Raw genomic sequence first — 6,000 nt, 5'->3', positions numbered from 1 at the left:
ATCTACTGGAGAAAAGATACCCTGTTCAACAAATGGTGCTGGCAAAACTGGAAATCCATATGTAGCAAAATGAAATTAAACCTCTCTCACCCTGTATAAAAATCAACTCAAAGTGGATCAAAGATTTAGGCTCTAGAACAGAGACCCTGTACCTTATAGAAGAAAAAATAGGTTCAAATCTTCACCATTAGGCCTAAGATCTGACTTCCTTAACAAGACTCCTAAAGCACAAGAAGTAAAATTAAGAATCAATAAATTAAAAATCAAAAATCAATAAATGGATTCAAATTAAAATGCTTCAAATCAATGACATGAGGAGAGAGCCTATAAATTGGGGAAAATCTTTACCATGTGCACCCCCAATAAAGCATTAATCTCTAGGATATATAAAGAACTCAAAAAACTTAACATCAAAAAAAGACAAATAACCCAATCAAAACATGAGCTAAGGAACTGAATAAACATTTCACAGAAGAAGAAATACAATCAATCAACAAATATATGAAAAAGTGTTCAACATCTCTAGCAATTAGATGAATTAGAGAAATGCAAATCAAAACTACCCTAAGATTTCATCTCTCTCCTGTCAGAATGGCAATCATCAAGAATACAGGCAACAATAAATGTTGGCAAGGATGTGGGGGATAAAGGTACACTCATTCATTGCTGGTGGAACTACAAATTGGTGCAACCACTATGGAAAGCAGTATGGAGATTTCTCAGAAAACTGGGAATGGAACCAGCATTGAACCCAGCTATCACACTCCTCGGTTTATACCCAGAGGACTTAAAATCAGCATACTACAGTAATATAGCCACGTCAATGTTTTTGTTTGTTTGTTTGTTTGTTTTTAAGAGAGAGAGAGAGAATTTTAATATTTATTTCTTTTTTAGTTTTGGGCACACACAACATCTTTGTTTGTATGTGGTGCTGAAGATCGAACCTGGACCTCATGCATGCCAGGCGAGCACGCTACCACTTGAGCCACATCCCCAGCCCTCACGTCAATGTTTATAGCAGCTCAATTCACAATAGCTGAACTATGGAACCAACCTAGGTGTCCCTCAATAGAAGAATGGATTTAAAAAATGTGGTATATGTACTCAATGGAATATTGCTCAGCTTTAAAGAAGATGAAGTTATGCATTTGCCAATAAATGGATGGAGTTGGAGAATATCTTGCTAAGCAAAATAAGCCAATCCCACATAACAAAAGGCCCATTTTTTCCTCTAATATGTAGATGCTAATTCACAATAAGACAGGGGGCACTAGAGAAGAATAGCATTACCTTAGATGAGATAGAGGGAAATGACGGGAGGGGAGGGGAGGAGATGTGGGGATAGAAAAAATAGTAGAATGAAACAGACATTATTACTTTATGTGTGTGTGTGTGTGTGTGTGTGTGTGTATGACCAATATGATTCTGAAACATGTACACTCAGAAAAATGAGAAATTATACCCCATCTATGTATATCAAAGTGCATACATGCATTCTACTGTCATGTATAACTATAACTAATTAAAACAAATTAAAAATGTTAAAAAAAAAAAAAAAGAAAGAAAGAAAAAGAAATGGTTACTGCTCTGGAGGCTGAGGCAAGAGGTCATGAGTTCAAAGGCAACCTCAACAACTTAGCAAGGGCCTAAACAACTTAGACCCTGTCTCTAAATAAAATATTAAAAAGGACTGGGGATGTAGCTCAGTGGTTGATTGCTCCTGACTTCAATCCCAGTAACCATAACCACCCCCAAAGAAAAGAAATGAAATGAAATGGTTACTAATGGAGTAGAGGAAGGACTAGATATGAAGTTAGGTATGTTTTGTATATTTGGCTTTGGCGTCATGTAAATGGTTACTTTCTTTGTTTTATAGAGATGGGGATCTTACTATGTTGCTCAGAATGACCTCAACAGGGGTTGAGACAAGGGATCAGGTTATCCTCCTGTCTCAGCCTTGAGGCTTCAGGCACACACCACTGTGCCATAAATATTTTAAATAGTTCTAAAATAATTAACTGTTAGCAATCACTAAGTATCAAAAGCAAAACAAAATCACTAAAAATCTTTAGTGGCCACCTAACTACTAAATACAATGGCTTTGCTTCAGAATATAATCAACTTCTCTGTATAATCTGGCGTTATTGAACACTAGCACAGTGTGATATTCTCTTCCATTTTGGCTTTTCTGAGACCTTCTCTTCTGGTCTACCTTAAAAGTCTCTGATTTCACCTCTCTATCCTTTATTGGCTTCTCTTCATCTACTCATCTTTTCAATGTAGGTACTTCTCATTCTTGATTTACTGTTTTGTTATTGTTGTTGTTGTTTTGGAGTTTGTGTGTGTATACGTGTGTATGTGTAGTTTTTGGTTTGGTTGGTTGGTTGGTTGATTTTACTTTGCCTTACTGAAACTGAACCCAGGGGTTCTCTGCCACTGAGCTATATCTCCAAAACTTGCAATCCTCCTGACTCAATCTTCCAAATAGCTGGGATTACAGGTGTGTGCCACCACTCTAGGCTTAACTTACTTTTTTAAAAAATATATATATTTTTAGTTATAGATGAACACAATATCTCCATTTATTTGTTTTTACATGGTACAAAGGATCAAACCCAGTGCCTCACACATGTGAGGCAAGTGCTCTGCCACTGAACTACAGCCCCAGCCCATTAACTTATTCTTTTTAATGTATTACCCACCCCCACTAGTAAGACCATATACTCTCCTGGCTTCTGTTAGATACATTTACATTTATATATGATTATGAGGAAATAAGATCAATATGAGATTATTTACTAAAGATAAATATTGTCATGGATAAGACAAGAGCTTTATTTCAAGGGAGTGCTATAAAATATTTTCCTTGAGGAAGTGAGAACACAGCTTAGTGGAAGAACAAAGACTCAAAGTTATTATGAGAAAAAAGCAAGTAAAGAATAGAAATATCAGGCTGCGGTTGTGACTCAGTTGTAGATCGCTTGCCTTACACACGTGAGGCTCTGGATTCAATCCTCGGCACCACATTAAAAAAATAATAATAAATAAATAAAGATATTATGTCCGTCTACAACTGAAAAAAATATTTTTAAAAAAAGAATAGAAATATTCTCAATAACATACCTAAAGGTAATGAAAGAGAAGTTAAAAACATGCACACAAAACAAAAGAAACCCATAAACTAATAATTCAAAACAAGTTAAAACAAATAAACAAGCAGAGCGCAGTGGTACATGTCTGTAATGTCAACCACTGGGGAGTTTGAGGCAGGAAGATCAAGGTCAGCCTCAGCAACTTAGCAAGACCCTACCTCAAAAAAATAAAAAATAAAAAGAGCTAGGGTTGTAGCTTAGTGATAGAGCACCCCAGGTTCAATCCCCAATAACACACACACACACCACACACACATACACACACACACACACACACACAGAAACAGAGGCAAAAATTTGAAAAACAAATAAAAAATACATTAAGGCAGAGATTATTAAAAATATTTCATAATCTAGAGATAGAGCACTTCCCTAGTATGTGTGTGGCCCTGGTAGAATGACCCTGGGTTCAAACACACAAAATGTGGGTGGGTCAGGAAGGGATGAAGATGTAGCTCTGAAGTGGAGTGCTTGCCTAACATACCAGAGGCTCTGGATTCAATCCCTAGTGCCACACACTCACCACACACACAAAAAAAGTTGCTTTTCATTAAAGAACAAGGATCTAAATATTTTATTAAAGCAAATGAAAATTCTATAACAGAAAGTGAGTATATTTGAAATTCATAATTCATTTGCTGGGTTAATACTAGATTAGACACAAGAAAACACAGAATTAGTGAATTGAAGAACAGATCAATATGAAATAACCACATCAAAGCACAGAGAGTACAAAAACATGGAAAACAAAGAAAAGAAACACAGAGTTATATGGAACATGATAACAAGGTCTAACATCCATGAAATTGGAGTTGAAGAAGCAAAGAAGAGAAAAATTGGCATAGAAGCAGCATGGGGACCCAGAGGTAGAGCTCAGTGGTAGAGAGCTTGCCTAGCACATTCAAGGCCCTGGGTCCAATCTCTATCCCCAAAGAGAGTGATGTTGGAAGAAATAATAGGCAAAAATTTTCCAAAATTGATGACTAGTTATTAAGCCACACATTCAATATTCTTTATAAATCACAAGTGAGATATATACAGAGAAAACTATACCTAGGTATATGATTGTCAAACTGAAGAAAAGAAATATAAAAAGGAAAACCTTAAAAATGAATATTAGCCTGAAAAGGTAGAACATGCCTATAATCCCGCAACCCAAGAGGCTGAGGCAGAAGGATCCCGATTTCAAAGCCAGTCTCAGCAACTTGGCGAGGCCTTCAACAACTTAGCCAGACCCTGTCTCAATAAATAAATAAACAGAGATGTGTGTGAGACCCTGGGCTCAGTCCAGAACACTACCAAAAAAGAAAAAATGAAAAGAAAGAAAGGAAGGAAAATATGACTATTACCTTCAAAGAGGCAACAATGTTTGAAAACTAATTTCTTTAAAAAAATTAAAGACATTGGAGGACAATGAAATGGCAGTTATGATATGTTAAAAGAAAATGAAGGTGGAAAAAGAGATGTTTTCAATTCAAAAGCATTAAAGAACAAAACATAAGACCTAAAAGTATAAAACTAGAAGAAAACAGGGGAAAAGCTTCCTGACATTGGAGTTGGCAATAATACCTTAGATATGACACCAAAGTATAGCAACAAAAGCGGCGTTAGACAAATGAGACAGCATCAAACCTTAACACTTTCGTGCATCAAACCTTAACACTTTCGTACATCAAAGAACACAGAATACAAGGCACCTATGGAATGGAAGAAAATATTTGCCAATCATATATATCATAAGGGGCTATATCTGGAACATGCATAGAACTCTTATAATGCAGAAACAAATATGGGCAAAGAACCTGAATAGACATTGTTCCAAAGATGATATACAAACGGGTAACAATTCTATGAAAAGATGCTACCCAATGATCAGCAGAGAAATTCAAATCAAAAGGACAATAAGGGATATCAGCAAGATGGTGGAGTAGAGAAGTTCATTTTCCTGGCTGCTCCATGGCATGAAACCAAGAAAGCAGACAGGTAGCTGGGTGTGATGGTGCACACCTGTGATCCCAGAGGCTGGGGAAGCTGAGACAGGAGGATCACGAGTTCAAAGCCAGCTTCAGCGGCTGTGAGGCTCTAAGCAACTGTCTCTAAATAAAATACAAAATAAGGCTGGGGATATGGCTCAGTTGTTGAGTGCTCCTGAGTTAAATCCCCAGTAAAAGAAAGAAAGAAAGAAGATATGTAGCTTCTCAGCAAGGTGGGTGAAAAAGAAAGGGGGGGAAGGGACTTTATTGGAATTTAATTCTGGTCATTCAAAGGATATCAGGGACTAAGGAGGTTGGATATAATAAAATAAGGAAGAAATCCACAGCACCATAGCCACTGCCGAGGCCAGAGGAACCAGCCAGAGCAGTCCCCCCATAAGCAAAGTGAAGGGATAAGTCAATTAAAGGAACCTGCATTTTAGAAGGCCTGAGGTGTGTCTAGGTATGGAGAGTTTAGAGATCAAAGACACTGCCCAACTAAAAGGAAAGGCATTCTACACAATATCTTTGTGTGAGAAAGAAGCCACATCTCTCCTGACTGCCTGCAGAGGACAGAGGAAGGAGTCATTTTTCAGCCACAGTACAGGGGCCAGCAGCTGGGGGAGCCAATTCCTGGCAAATTCACACTGCACAACATAGAGTGTGCCTAAGTGACCAAGAGAAAAATAAATATGGAGAAGGGTTTATATGGGGGAATACTGGTCGTGGAAATGCACCCAGCTCTCCTCTTCCCCTTCCAATCAGCTGCTTGCAGGACCAGCCATGAGAAACATGCCTGGCCATAATTCATAAGGGTAGGGGCAGGAAAAATTGAATTTGGAAACTGACCCAGAGACCAGGAAACATGGAGTCCA

The sequence above is a fragment of the Callospermophilus lateralis genome, chromosome 12 (genome assembly GCF_048772815.1).
Source record: "Callospermophilus lateralis isolate mCalLat2 chromosome 12, mCalLat2.hap1, whole genome shotgun sequence".
Classification (NCBI taxonomy): domain Eukaryota; kingdom Metazoa; phylum Chordata; class Mammalia; order Rodentia; family Sciuridae; genus Callospermophilus; species Callospermophilus lateralis.
The sequence above is the reverse complement of the archived record's forward strand: the minus strand, read 5'-3'. Positions refer to the sequence as shown.